This window comes from Anser brachyrhynchus, assembly GCF_964034855.1.
Source record: "Anser brachyrhynchus genome assembly, chromosome: 4".
In the NCBI taxonomy this organism is placed as follows: domain Eukaryota; kingdom Metazoa; phylum Chordata; class Aves; order Anseriformes; family Anatidae; genus Anser; species Anser brachyrhynchus.
The window spans coordinates 11,416,035-11,431,765 of NC_137698.1; the positions used below are offsets into that span (position 1 = coordinate 11,416,035).

Genomic DNA, 15,731 nt, shown 5'->3' on the forward strand with positions numbered 1-15,731 from the left:
ACTGTGAACAGCTCAGCTCTGGTCAGTTATTGGTTTTACACATAAGGTGTGTTCCCCTTTCTGCTCATGACAGGATTTGAAGTATATCAACCTGATGGAGAATTCAAGTAATCTGGTCTTTAATTTGGATGCAACACACTGGTAACATGTGGAGCAGAGTCTGTAGTGCTAGTAGCAAACTGGAAGTAGCAGGAGAAAAAAAATAAATCTGTATGTGCTGCAGCGCAGCACAAGGCTTGCCAGTAACCAGTGCCGTTAATCAGGGGTGTTTCCAAATGCTGGAGGGACAGTCTCATTTCTTGTAAAAGGACTCTCTGTTAATGACATGAGTTGTGGATGAAAACCCCAAGAAAATGTAACAGAACAGAGCGGGTGACACCGTGCCTGGCTGCCTGGGAAGCTCTGGGTTTATGGAATGGGTTGCAAGGTCTTCTGGGAAGTGCAGGCTTGGCAAATTTACGAGGCATAGTAAAATGAAATGACAATGGCTAATTACTGGCTTTGCAAACTGCTTGAACTGAACAGCACATTTTACTGTCATGTGGCAGGAGGGGCCCCAAGATATTTGCTTACAATTGAGTGTGAGCCATGCTTACCCCTTGCAACAATAAAATTTTCCCTATGAGCCCCGTTTCAATTTCTACATGTTCTGCTTCACTGTTGGTTTGCCACAGCCACATTTGCTGAGTTTCAGTCGGTCCTAACTGATAAATTTGTGAGACAGAGGGGTAGAAAAGATAGCAGTACTTCAGGATGGTAGCTGTTGCTGTGCGACAAAATATACTTACCTAAAGCAGTAGGCAACAGCCTTCCTGAAGTCATTCAGGAAATCTCTGCAGGCTATATAAAAGAATACGGGAACGCCTGACTGAAGGAGCATCATGATGTTGAATAACCCACAGTAGAAGGCGTATAATACATTTAGAGGAATGACAGGCTCTGTGTGCACTGTCTGCAGCATGCCTCAGCATTCAGTCCTGCTGTTGTCTGGATCAGGTGTGGCGTGGCAGAGTATATGCATGGATCCATTAGCCTGAGAACTGGATCTCCTTCCTAGGGCCACCAGCAAACTGGTGGAGAGGCTGGGAGGTAAGTAGGGGCCCCCAATTTGATATTTTGATGTCTTTTTCCCTTTTCCCAGAAATAACTTTATTCTGGTGAAGCAGCTGTGCCTTTTGCACCCTTGTAAATCTGGGGGTATTACAGAGCTTAGATATCGAAATGAAATTGCATACTGAAGATGGTGATGGCTAGAGTGTACACAAAGAAAATTACATATTCTAGCATGCAGCATTGAACTGAGTGCTAATGGTGCAGTCAGGCTAACCTGTAATGCAGGGTTTAAGACTTTTTTCATCTGCTGTTGTGATTACAGATTTCAGACAGACAGCCTATTGATGGCAGAGAAAGAAAATTGGGAGAACCAGAGCTGCTTGAGAGACCAGGGCTACTCGAGAGAGCAATGCATTTAGCAGTCATGATAGAAACAATAGAATAAGGTTAAGCAAGTTGCAGTATTTTTTTGTAATTGTAAGGAGAGAACAAGGTATTTCTTGCAATAAAACTGCTAGTATAAGTCCACAAAGGCAATTCTTTCCATCTGAGAAACTGATGAAGATCAAACGTGTTTTTATCAACACGCCTGCATAGGCACACGTAGAAAGACTTGAATGTGTTGGAGAGAGGAAACTCAGTCTGGGAGTCTGCATAGCTGAACTGATAGAAAATTCAGCCCTGCTAAAAGGCTCAATGTAATGTACAGCTTCCAGATATAAATGTACATGCAAACAAAAGGGCGCTCTCCAACCAGAGCTATTCCACGCTGACAGGCCTAGCTAAAGAAGAATTTCATTTGCTTATGTTGATGCAGCCTATATGAGGCACTTAGCGAGTCTCATTTACAGAGTAGGTCAACAGCCTGCTTGCCTCCTCCAAGCTACTGTCTCCGTGCTCTAACTTAGTTGTGGCTGAATCATCCTTCAGTCTAGTTTGCAACCTTTCTGGCCTTCTTTCTAGATGTGCGAACTGCAGTTAACATTAGGAACTTGACTCCACATTTGTTTACCAGGTTCTAAGCTCTGAGATGCTGTGAAGTGTCCTTACATTTCCTATCCTCTGTTATACTCTGTCAGTTACAACCTTGTCTCTCTCTTTTCAATGTACAAAATTTGCAGAGAGGGACATGAAGAATATGTCATTATGTTGTGGCTGAAGAAGTGGTTCAGTAACTTAGCAGACTCATCAAACTGTTTTCTCCAATGGATTAACGCTTCTCAGTGTTCAACCTCTTGCTATGTTCTTTATAGTTTTTAGATAATGAACTCTTCAGTCAAGCAAAATTCATCAAGTTCAATGAGAATTAGACTTAAATGAAAAATTCTCTCGGTTCCTTATTCTGTTACCTTAACAACCAGTACATATACCTCACAACTAAAATTTCCATCAGAAGTGCCTCCCTGTTCCACATATATTTCCGTTCTGAATATTCACAAAGAATAATACTAGATATCAAATATTGACATAATTCGTATGTGCCTATTTTCCCATAGGAATTCATAATGTCAGATACCAAGCAGTTTACCTGCCAAGTTGGTTTTTTTGAATTTACCCAAAAAAAAGGTCAAAAAGGGAAAACTTCCTGTTTAAGAAATTTAACACCAAAGACAAGATTGCAAAATGGATGAAATTAATGAGAAATTCTCCATTTTCTCCAACAAGCTTTACATAAGACAGGTGTGTTTTTCAAAAATAATTTCCTTGAGAAGCAACCAGTAACCAAAACAGAATTAATAACTCTCAATTTCTTCTTAAGATTTTTCTTTTTCTTCTTTATGAAGTAGTTTCTCTAAACAAAACAACTGCTAGTTCAGGTTCAGCTATGCAGTTTGCTGCTTACTTAGCAAAACTCTTAAAATGTTTTTGAACATCTTGGATTTAAAAAAAAAAAAAAAGATTGAAAAAGAAAAAAGTGTCCTTCTGTTTTGTGAAATAAAGCAACTAATACTACACTAGGAGTACCAGAATTCCTTTATCATCACTGAAAGTCTTTTCTTCATATCCGTTGGTATGACTTTTACAAAATACTTGAAGTTAGCAGTGCCAGTTATCTTTAAAACTAACCCCTACTTCCTCTGTTAGTAGTAGTAAAGTTAACTCAGACATGGAAGAAGAGGTATTATTGTTGCAGAATTATAATACAATAGTTATGTTTTCTGCAAATATTGGAAATACTACAATAAAGCCGTACTGAATTTGTCATGCAATACAAGGACATTATCTTCTACAATCCCAATCCCACATTTTTACCAATGAAATAGACCATAGAGAGACATTCTGTAAGTGATAAGAAATGAACCTTTTCTCATTCTGTAGCTGTGCCCGTTTGTACAACTCAGAAGAAAAGGAAAGTGAGTTGTACAAAGTACATTGATGGATTCATTGTTTCATTGCTGGAGAACAGCATTCAAATTAGTTTAGGCCATATGACAATACATTTTTTTCTGTTATTCACAATTGCATTAGGGAAGATTTGCCTCAGTGAATCTACATTACTGTTCTAAATCAGATCAGGAGAGCACTTCTGGAGCAGACCTCCCACTCTGCCTGACTTACTGACTTGCATCATAGACCTGTCTCAGGGTACACAAACTTTTTCACTTGGAAGAAAGTAAACAAAAAGATGCGTTCATTGCACTAGTGGGTATTCTGTCCATGGGACAAATTAGAGCTAGCCTAGAATATCTTTATCTGAAATACATATGGTTGGTATGTATTTGGTGTAACATTTGGTTGGTTGGTTTGCTCTTCGTCCCTCCCTCCCTCCCTCCCTCCCTCCCTCCCTCCCTTCCTTCCTTCCTTCCTTCCTTCCTTCCTTCCTTCCTTCCTTCCTTCCTTCCTTCCTGTAGCTGGACTAACTGATAGCCCCAATCAGACAAGTACAGTCAAATCGGGATCACTGAAGTCAAAAGCAGCCAAAGGTGGTTTGGGACGACAAAAATATGTCAAATCTACAAAATTATAACATTATGTTTGTTCAGAAGGTTCTGGATGGGAGCAATATAACTGACTTGTGAAAAAAAAATGTAAAGACACTGGAAATGCTGTTCTCAGGCTGAGATGGCTTAATGAGGCGTCAACGTCTCATTTTCTTATTGATGGTGTTAGTATCTCACAGCACAGATGACCCCCACAGACTGAATTATTATCCACAGTAGACAAGAGTAGCAATGACTGAAATGCAATCTTCTAAAATCACTAAATGGAAATATAATACCCATCATTTCTTTAAGGTGTTCAGCACACTGATTTTAAGTGAAGAACATCAGTCAAATTGTAGTCAGCTTCCCAAATGAGCTGAAAAGTATGTCAGCAGATACATTTCAAATTGAAACACAAGTTTGCTCATGATGGGGAATGCTTTCCTTCAGCAGAGCATTCAAGCTAGTCATAGAACAAAGAAAGATGAATTTGGCTCATGAATAGCAAGGGAAATTATTTACAGTTATGATTTATGCCCTTTTCAAGTACTTCTGAAAGAGTTTAATATTTGAAGGGAGTTTCAGAAGTACCTAGAAATGTGGTTATAAGGACACCAGCAGAAGACAGTACTGATGAGTTTATGCCACAGGTATGAACAGTTTACTGCTTGGTTAGATCTTAACAGTAAATAATTATTATTAACAATTGATTCAAACATTGAAAATACATTAGCTTTTTATAAACAGTTTACATACAAATTCTTAGCATAGATTGTAGCCAAAACAGTCTTATGTATGAGAGGGTCCTGATTAGGGCCATAAACCCTGCTGCTAGCCTCTGTTTTTCCTAACAAAACCAAAGCAGCACTGTTCCTGACAGCATGGAAAGGAAGATATTGAATGGGGGTGTATGGTGTGTGAAAGGATGCATCAAGATCAATGCATCTTGACATCGATATTTTTGAGCAACTGCATAAGCAAGAACCTTTTAATTGTGTAGCAAATCAGATCAATCTCTATCAGAGAAGCTTGAAATTACAGCAACAAAGGCAGCATCTTGTGGTGCGTTAGCCATGGGTTGAACACATGCAAACCTGGACAGCAAACAGCAGAGAAAATTACAGTGGAAGCTGGAGAGAAACAACCCATTCTCTAATCTAAGTTCACCGAGGCAGGGAAAAAAAATAAAAAAATAAAAAAAAATAAAAATAAAAGCTACAGTGATGCTAAACTCTCATTTTGCAGGGCAGTTAGTACCTAGGCAGGCAGTGATCTGTGATTATTGATTGCTGTGAATGGTTCACCTGTTTCACTCTCACTTGTCCTTCTCACATCCTTCATCTGTGCTTTATTTGCCTGTTTGTACCTTGTCACTAAACAAGCTCTTTTGAAAAAAAGGATATTTTCTGGTCTTTCTAAATATTTTATATAAAGAAGGATCATAAGATGCAGATGACCTCCTGAGGCACCCTGATTCTGTAAAAGTCCTGTATCTTTCAAAACACAAAAGGAAATTTGTATTTTGGCCCAGGGAAAGATACAGATGCCCAGTATGAAAGCAGACCACTCTTTAAATAGAGTGCAAATATCAAGGAACTGACTACTTGTTTTAAAAAGCGAGATCCAGCTGTTTCAGACAAGATTGTCTGGATTTCTTGCACAGAGCACAAAGCAGGGGAGTGGCTACTGATGAGTCTGATTCGCAACAATGAGTGTTGAATGCACCCCAAGGACAGAGCAAAGTGAATCATTGAGAACAATTTATTTCTTACAGCTTCTGTGTTTGTGATAACCTGAACAAAATCTAGGGATCTGAAACAACTTCAGACTTTTAGAAAGCCTTGATTTGGATTTTGTGTTTGTTATTTTCACACTCCATAGTCCAGGCAGTGTCTGATTTCTCTCACTGTTACTCCTTTTTCCTTCTAAAGTCCCCAAGAAAGTGTATGTTTGTCTTGGTAGCAAGTTAAGGCAAGAACATTTAAATTTAAATTTGAATCAAATCTGAATCTGTAGTGGCTAAAATGAAAAACAGTACTTTTGGGAGATTAATGTCTGCCAAATCAGTATCATCTGAATCTGAATCTTACTAATATTTAATGTTTAGTAGTGATATTATCATTAACAGTGATGAAAGTTGTATACAATTTGGTTTACAAAAAATAATAATAAAAAGCAAGCAGTATAGCTGTCCTACGGTTTCATTACTCTGGTCTTTGTGTGACAGAGAGATTATGAAATTATGTCAAAATTCCTAGACTTAATTGTCTAAATGAAAAAGTCTATTTAGACAAATAAAACAGTAGTGCTGGTTCTGGAGAAAGCTGAGTTTCGGCTGTTACAGGCAGAAATTTTGCAAACCTGGACCCTTGTCTAGATGCTTTGGGTGGTTGACCTCACTCACCCAAGCATTAAATTCTGAGTATTTCTCTATCTGACAGTGAGTCACCTTACAGTCACCGATAGTACAAATGATCTGGAAAGCAAGTGCTCTTACAGCCTGGTCTGACAAACTTTTATCCTAGCAGAGGCCGAACATGATTGCTGTAACTTGCTGGGTTGGAGCACTTAAGATGATCTGATTGTCTGACAGCTTGTAGGTTAGGCCTTGGCAAATACAGCTTCTACTCTGACTTTGACAAATATTTCCTTTTTCCAGTCATATCGCCTTCATAAGCTGCTACAGAAATCATTTTCCTAGGGCATTGCTTCTACCATATCATCGCTCTTTTCACAGTTCTGCACTGTCCCTTGCTTTTCTTGGACAGCACACCTGAAGGTTCCTTGTGGCCTGTCCTTATAGAACCTACTGCCACCTGTTTGCTGTCAACACATCGGTTCTTGTCTCTCTTCTGACAGGTGTCTGTGACATCCAACACTAATGATGATTTGAAAATATTTCATTCCTTCTCCCCGATCAACCTTCATGCAAGAGAAGTCATTCCCCAGACACGTCTACTTATACCACTGACAACTTGAATTGAGGCCTACTGTGACCTTTTTGTTGGGACTTTTGTTGCCACCACATTGCTGCTTTGTGCCCCTGTGTTCTGGGTGGCCTTGTTCTCCCTTTGTCTCTTCCCTAACCAACTTATTCCATACTTAAGTGGTCTTCTGAGTCTTCTTCTCCTACCTCCTGGGCATCACTGTAAATATGAATGCTTCAAACTACTTGTGAACTGAAACAAATTGGAGAACCTAACAAAAACAAAGTGTTGCTAGTGTAGATTTTTTTCAAGATCTAAGCTTGAGGCTGTTCCTGGAATGGTAATTTAAATTAAATTTAATTTACAGGTGCATTTATTTTGTGCATGAAAATGAGGAAAAATAATTTTTTTATTATTATTTGTCTCCAGTGCTCAAGCTTAAGACTAGATCCCTTTGTGAAGAACTGTGAAACTGCTGCCTGCAGCCACTGTGTGCCCTGAGCTGCATATAGATAAATATTAATACCCTAGGTATTGCCTTAAAAATAAGGATTTTAAATCAAGACAGGTACCTAAATGTTTTGTGGCAATAAACACATAGACATAAGGTACAGTGTGGGATGGAGATAGGATCCCACTAATTGATTCCATGTCATTAAAAAAAAATGGAGGCAGAGAAAATGGAATATAAGTTCTTACACAGATATTTTCCTTCATATTCTTGCTCTTCTTGATTCTCTCTGAGGAAATCTCTGGATTAGTTTCAGAATAAATGAGAATTGAATTAGACTCACAGTTAATGTTACAAAAAGCGCTGGCAATTCATGACCATGTAATGAGGTTTTGGTGATTGTACCAGTCCTAGTACAGTATGTATCTAAGGGACCTAGCTGGTTGGGGATCTTGCATGTTGGAATCAAAGAAATGAGAAGGGAATGATGTGTTGCCTTTTCCAGAGAAGACTTTAGCTTTTCCTTATGACTTAATGAGGCAAAACGTAATAAAGCAAGCTATGTAGTCTTTACCTACTTTTTCTGTATATCTTTGTTTATATATATATTTTTTTTTTCAAACATGGAATATTCAATAACAAAATCTTCCTTCTGCATAACAACTGTTGGTGAACATCAGTTACATAGCGTGCTTTTGTTTACTAAATATGTCAGATAAAAGACTTGTAGCAATAAAGGAAACGTTTTCAGAAGCAACATGAAAAACAGGAATTTCTGTGTGAAGGTGCAATCATGTGCTTGGATTGCTTATATGTTTACCACCTCCAGGCTATTAATACCTCTGGTGACAAAACTGCAACCTGTTTGAAACTTGCCATTTTTCTTTTGTGCGATGTCTGCTTTCCCTTAAAAATTGTAGAAAGAAGACAGTTGGATAGATGGTCCTGCCTGGGTTTTACACTTGTTTGAAGAGTTTGCTGGTTCCTAACATTAGTATCTAATTAAAGCTGCTGCCTTCCTGGTGTTTCTCCTGAGAAATGCTGCCAGGTAATTAATGTGTTTTGCCTCCACCAGCTCGGTTACATAGGTTTGTGGCAGGTTACTTCAGGGCATACAGTATTATCGTTGACCTTGGATGCATCTGGTGCTGACCTCTAGCTGAAACAGGATTTGGGACTACACAGGCATCAGACATGATCCTGGATGACGAGTCTCACTTTTCTAGTATTAGCTTGTCAGTTATATCAGATAGTGCTAGCATGTTGCATCACATGGGAGGAAGATGATTCTTTCCCTCATTTACAGTCACCTCATTGGTGCTATGTAATGGGAAACATCTTAAAGAACAATCAGCATTGTCTTTGCCAGACACCCTCTGGTCAGCTTGATCTGATGTACTGCGTGTCTGAGTAGAAACATGCTGCCAGATGGCCTCCTTGGCACTTGAGCTGTTGCTTTTCAGAGTACAGCTTCACCTAAGGTCACAGGTGGAACAAACAGAGTTGCTTTCCTCTTAAGCACTGAATTTCTAGCCCAGACAAATTCATTAATTTACAAAATGTTACCATTGCTTATGCAAAATGTGGTATCTCTGTAACTTCAGCCTTGACTGCAAGTAAAGTAGGTGAAGGTCTAGCAGGCTTTGCGTGTAACAGAGATGGTATAAAGCTGTGAGGCCCCTCTTTCCATTGGCTAAAGATATGTCAGGATTGTGTATTTGGGCTGATATTTATTAGGTCAGAGAGTCACCTCTGGTCATCTCTGCCTTCTTTAAATATATATATATGTACATACATACATACCTACTCACACACACGTATATGTGTATACATACACCCAACATGGTATTTTTGTACATTTATCTGTCTCAATTGAAAGGTTCTAATTTATGCACTTTATATATATTCCCTCTCTCTTTTATATATATAAATATACATATACACAATAATAAGTAATTGCCTTAAAATGGGTAATCTAAGTCTGAGCTGATGGGGACAAATCTTATGTTTTACCTATGAACTTGTGTTTTGAGAATGTTTATACTGTTCATGTTTGAAAGAAGGAATTTGAGGGTTAGCAATCACTGCTGGGATATATGTGTGGGTATTTATTTTTTTTTTCAGACATGTTTTTGGTTCCAGTGAAATTTCTTCAAGTGTTAAGACATAGGGAAAAACCCTTCCTTCTAGGTCTTATGTGCCCAGGCAGAGACCTTTTTCTTGGTTAGATCTCTAATGAATCCACCTGCACTGACAACCAAAGCACCCCGGAACATGCTAAATATTAAGAAAATGATGTACCAAGACTCAGGCTCACTTGTAAGCAAATGAGAGGTCATACTCAACTTTTCTTGAAATTGAACATGTTTCTGAGTTCTCAAAAATTGCTCATGCACATACAGCATGGTCAAGAACAGCAATGTCCCACACAGGGACCTGAGTGTGAACAGAAATGCAAATGGCGTGATGTAAGAATATGAAAATGGTCTGAACTTTCAGTGGAGTTTAAAGCAATACAGATAGTAAGCTGTCCTGTAAGAAACCTAAGACTGAAATACATTTGCATAAAAATCCCATTTTTACACAGTTAATGAATTTGTGAAATTAAAACAGTTTTCATGAGATCTGCAATCATTAAAAAAAACCACCCTGCAGTGGAATAATAAATGTCACCTGTGAATAGCCTGCCCATTTCCTGTCATTTTGCAGTGTTATGTAGACTAGGACAGCTTCCTTTCATATTGCAGCTTTTCAGGTTTTCAAAGGTACCCTTCTGCTGAGTAACATCATATACCAGTTCTGTGGCAACAGGGAACATTTGTGTGAGTCACTTTGAATGAACAGGACAGTGCTTTCAGTTTAATATATAGTCTTCAAGGGGGACATCTTTCCAGTGTTTCTGCTTGAAGAGTTTTACATTTGAAATTTTTCTACCTAAAGAGAGAAAATTCTGATAAATTTTACTCTGCAATATCAGTCAGTTGTCAATAACTCTGTAACTGTTCTTTTCATAGTGATGAAGTAGATTTACTTGATCACTAGCAGGTAAACCAAGAAGTTAGCCCACAATGCAAGATTGATTGAAGGAACTTTTATTACTACTTAATTGATTTTTACTCTAAATGATCATGCAAAGTAAACAGTGCCATTAAATAAAGATTTGCTTTAAATGTGATCAGTGGGCAATCTGCTTGCTACAATCCTCTCTTCAGACAGGAAAGGCTTCAGGGGAGAACTTACTTTTATAGTAATAGCACTGAGGAGACAACCTAAAAAAGCCAGCTGTTGTAGACAATGTGATTTAAATAGGTATTACCTTGGAGATACAGTGCTAATTCCCTACCATAGTTAATTCTGTTTTCCACTAAGTCCCACCCATTTTCAGAATGAATTTCAGATTTATTTATTGTTTACCTTCTCTGCCTCTCACCCTCTGATCTATAACTTAACAGCCGCCTTTTTTGAGCACTACAGCTGAATTTTTAAGTTTTATTTCTGCTCTTGAAACTTATACCTCTTGTTTTACCTCTATATCTAGCTGCATGATTTTACTAACCCACAAGCTGTTACTTTGTCAAACAGCAGAGCATCATGCCTCCCTCTAATAAATCAATGGAAAAAAGAACCCCTGAATGCTAGAGAAACAGAAAGCTGCTTTAAACTTGGATAATACTCACATAAGGAGTGCAATATTCACTCTTTATAAGGGCATACTAATTCATACAAGTTTCCTAGCTTCATTAGTAAGGACAGAATGCTTGAGTGACTGGCTTTCCCTAAGCCCTAAGGTATATGAATTGCTGGGCCTGCTGACAATAAAAGGTAGTACATTAAGTAAATCTAAGCAAACCTGGAGCTCTTCTAATATCTCTGGATCTGCTTTTAGAAGCTGGCTTTCCACCAAATGTGAAGCTTCTCTGCCTCAGTCTTTAGCAGCAAGACCAGTTGTTCTCTAGGTACCCAGCTCCCTGGGTTGGTAGGTAGGGACAGAGAGCAGAATGAAGCCTTAGTGGTATGCAAGTATATGGAGACAGGTGGGATCCACCCAAGGGTAATGAAGGGGCTAGCAAAAGTGCTCACCAACCTGCTTTACATCATTTATTAGCAGTCTTGGCTATCAGGTGAGGTCCCAGCTGACTGGCTGCTAGCAAATGTGACTCCCATATACAAGGAGGGCCAGAAGGAGGATCTGGGGAACTACAGGCCTGTCAGTCTGATTTCAGTGTTAGGGAAGGTTATGGAGCACAGCATCTTGAGTGCCATCATACAGCACCTACAGGTGAACCAGGTGATCATGCCCAGTCAGTGTGGGTTTACAAAAGGCAGGTCCTGCTTGAGGTCCTTCTTCTATGACAAGGTGATACGTTTAAGTGAATGAGAGAAAGGCTGTGGATATTATGTGCTCAGACTTCAGTAAAGCTTTTAACACCATTTCCCATAAGCATTCCTCTGGAGAAACTGACTGCTCATGGGTTGGTTGGGCATATGCTTTGCTGGGTAAAGAACTGCCTGTGTGGCTGGGCCTAAAGAGTTCTGAATAGAATCACAGAATCATAGAGCAGCCTGGGTTGGAAGGGCTTGATGATCTTAGAGGTCTTTTTCAACTGAAATAATGCTATGAGTCTAAAGGGTGAGGTGTAACACAATGTCTATTACAGCGTGTTTGAGGCTTTTTGCAATACAGCTAGAAAATCCTATTGTAATAAGTCTTTGATAGTTAATACTTTATTATTTTAGTGGCAGAACAAGAGACAGAACCTGAGGTAAGCCTGTTACCATAGGAGATCATCTCAAATGGAGTTGCTCTTCTTTTTCTGCCCCCTAAAGGCAAGGGTGAGCCAAAGGGCCATAGAAGTTGAATAAGGAAACAAGGTATAGCAAAAAGGAACCACGGTGCTTTGACTCCAGCAAGTCTCCTGGCCTTATTAGAGGAACTCAACTTAGTGTGGAGGAAAGAGAGTGGAAAGAAGGAATGGGGGAAAGGCAGTACTGTTAATGTTGTCTTTTAATTATTGAACCCAGTATTAAAAACAAAATAAAACTGTTAATTTGCATTAAGTAAAATTGCATGCTTTTGCTTGTGACATGTGGAAAGAAAAATCATTGCCTCCATGCAGAAGGCGTATGATTTTGATTTACTTGGATTTACTGTTTAAAACTGTACTCATGTTCCTTCCCCAAAACTGGGAGGAAATAACCAAATCTAGTCTTTGCACTACTAAGTGTGAATGTGCTGCACATGATGAATGAGATGAGGTAGTTTATGCAATGCACTTCCTGGATAAATTTTAAGGCATTTCTGGAGGGCAGAATTACAAAGGAATGATTTGTATTCTCAGTCAGCATCTTCTTACACAAAGAATTAAAATATATTGCCAAATGCTTGTTTGATTAAAACTAGTAGTGGGATGAAACAAAAGAAATTTTACCAAACAGTAGAGAAATATTAAGGCTTATAAAGAAACCTGAAAGGCTGAAAACTCTGCGCTGCATGTTCAGAATGGAAATAAAACCAGGGGCGCATCAGCTGCCTGCACAGGATGATGGATGGAAGATGTTCCGTGCAACTCCCACCCTTGTATCTTATCTATACCATATTCTGTTCCTCTTTTGGAATGCAATAAAAAATGAACTGTTTCCGCAGGTCTTGCAGGATTTTATACAGCATGCTAACTGATGGACTGAAGCTGCAAGTCCATCTGTTCTGATACCTTGTCTCCTACTGATCTTGGCTTTTTATGACTAAGTTCTGAAACCAAAATAGAGAAGAAGTCTGATAGCTTTCCCTTTCTGGAGGAAAAGTGAATTCAGGGTATCAAGAGAGGAAGGAGCAGCAGTAGCCCTGGGGCTAGGAGGATGGATGGAGAGGTGCAGAATGAGGTGGAGGATGCTAGGAGAGGTGCAGGGATCTGGCAGGAGTAAGGTTGGGTTTCTCTTCCTGCTCTGGGATGAAGATTGATTTATTTATTTAGTGTGTGTGGTAGTGTTAACACACATTACGTTTGCAAGACCATCTCCTGCCATCCTTAAAAATGTGCCGGGATCGTAAGTCTTGAGAGAACAGCATCATTTAACTCGAGGCATTTAGGCCTGATGATTTGGAAGAGAAAGAAAAAGTAACTAAGGGATTGAAGAAAATTTCCTGAGCCGTCGGTGAAGCGAAACATGGCTGTGCTGCTGAAATCGCCATCAACAGCTCGCGGAGCTTCTGCCTTTGGTGAGAGCGGTGGGAGAGGGCAAGATGCCTTGTCTCCCCCTTTTGCTCCCGTGCCCCCCGCGGTCTGCGGAGCCTGGACGGGGGCTCCCATCTCATCGCGCCCCCCGGCAACCCTCGTTCAGCCGGGGCTGGAGGCAGGGGGAAGGCGGGGGGGAGCCTCCCTACCTTCCTCCGCTCCTCCTTCCCGCTCCCTGCCTGCCTCCCCGCGGCGCATCCTCCCTCCTCTCCTCCCCTCGCCCTGCCTCTCCCTCGCACTCGCTCCCCGCTGCGCTGCCGTCGGGGCGGCGCCAGGAGACCCAGCCCGCGCTCCCCCGCCCCGGGGATGTGCTGAGAAGGGGCCCTCTCCGCGCATCGCTCTCCTCCTCATCATCATCCTCCACCACCTCCTCCTCCTCCTCCCCCCCGCCCACAGCCTCCTCGCAGCGGCCCGGAGCCGGCGGCGGTGGAGCCCGGCGGTAAGCGGCGGGGAGGGCGCCCGGGGGCAGGGCAGGGCAGGGCTGGGTCGGGTCGGGTCGGGGAGGGAGCGAGCGATCGAGCGGAGCCTTTCCTTCGCTCCTACCTCGCTGTTCCCTCTCGGTAGTGCCTGGGGCTGAGCTTTTGTGGCTGGGCAGCCATAGGTGTGCGTGGGTACAAGGTGTGCGCGCATGCATATAGGTGTGTGTACGTGGGTATACATATATACATTTATCCTTGAACGTGAATCCTTGAATCCCATATACATTTATCCTTGAGGGAAGCCGGGCGCTGTGGCCACCTTGTGCCGACGGCGGGTCAGCCGGAGCCTCTGGGTGTCTATCTGGTCACGTCGCCCTGCCTCCCCCTCGGTAGGCAGCTATATATTTATATACATATATATTGTCGCGACGCCCTGCCCTCTCCCTCCCTCCCTCCCTCCACAGGTGCCCGTTATTTGATTTACATAGGGATATATAGCTATGTATAGATATCTTATCTCCTTGCTGCCCCCAGGTGCCCCCGCATGTGGCCGCGGCGCTGCCCCGGGGACTGGCCCGGGGACCCCTCAGTGTCGGCAGAGCTGGGGGCTGCCTGCCCCCAAATGTGAGTGCACAAGGCGCCCCGCAGCCCCAGGGCGACAGGTACCGTGGGCAGTGTGCCTGGAGCACTAATCCTGCCTTTCTTCAAACGCTCGTCACAAGTTAGTAGAAAGCTGCGGCAGCGCAGATGCCTTCCTAGACATCCATTCCTCCTACTCGGACTCCGGCAGAGGAAAGAAAATAGCAGGCACCATATCTTTCTGTGTCGGTGGAAGAAGAGAAAGGATTATTGGTAATAGATTCGTTGAAGGAACCCTGACTTGTTGGGTTTAATTACTATTAGTTAGCTAGTAGTTTAAATGCAGTCCTGGGTTGTATACCTGCTGCAGAACTCCTTTGCTAGCTTTAGTGCAGCACTGTTAAAATTGTGTATTCCTGCTTCTGCTTTTTAGTAAAATTTTTTCTCAGTCCTGATACAAGTGGAGAATCCATTTGGGAAAACTCAGTTTCCAGAAGCGTGACATGGACTGTGCACGATTTGCTGGGTTACTGGAAAAGCAGCGTTTTGTATTTGCTCCAGTCCTTTTGGGTTATAGCAGAAGGTTCTTTTAACAATAGCAAATTAACATTTGTCATTTAGAAGGGATGTTTTTAAAGTTACTAGTGTTTACGTTGGCCTCTGGATGAGATGGAGTATCATCAAATCACAGGACTAAATCTTGCAGTCAGTACGTGCACGGAACTGTTGTCCTTTGGAGGAAATGGTGGTAGGCAAGGAAAGGACTTATATCAATGAATCCATCATCCAACCAGCACTGTTAACAGCAACCTCACTGTAGGTTTCTGTGGAAACTCCCAAGCCTTTCTTGGACCATTCTTGCAGTGTTGTTTGACTTGCTATCTATGGCAGCATGTGAGAAAATATAAAGGCGATTTGTGTAACTGTACTCCTTGTTTTTCTATTTATTTAACTGTTTATTTGAAATACTGAATGCAACATGAGATATAGAGAGGTGTGTGTGTATTTCTAAACTCTAATAGAGATGTAGATCAAAGCTACATAGTATATGGATATAAATAATATTCTAAAATAATGGATATGTCAATCAGTTTGAATGAAATCTTCCTTTTCTGAGAAGAAAAAAAACCAGAAGCTGAAAAACT

The 15,731-nt window shown here is 41.0% G+C and overlaps 1 protein-coding gene across 8 annotated transcripts in view; it reads left to right on the top strand.

The window, feature by feature from the left end:
• Nucleotides 1-13,773: 13,773 nt before the first annotated feature.
• Nucleotides 13,774-15,731, top strand: part of SNCA (synuclein alpha) — a 69,568-nt gene continuing 67,610 nt past the window's right edge. For 6 of the 8 annotated variants that reach the window (XR_013950008.1, XR_013950009.1, XR_013950010.1 and 3 more), the window contains exon 1: nucleotides 13,775-14,027. The gene's annotated coding sequence lies outside the window, so the exon portion shown is untranslated. Of the gene's footprint in view, nucleotides 14,028-14,714; nucleotides 14,860-15,731 lie in introns of those variants that run through there. The other 2 variants (XM_080588921.1, XM_080588922.1) reach the window with 2 other exon arrangements.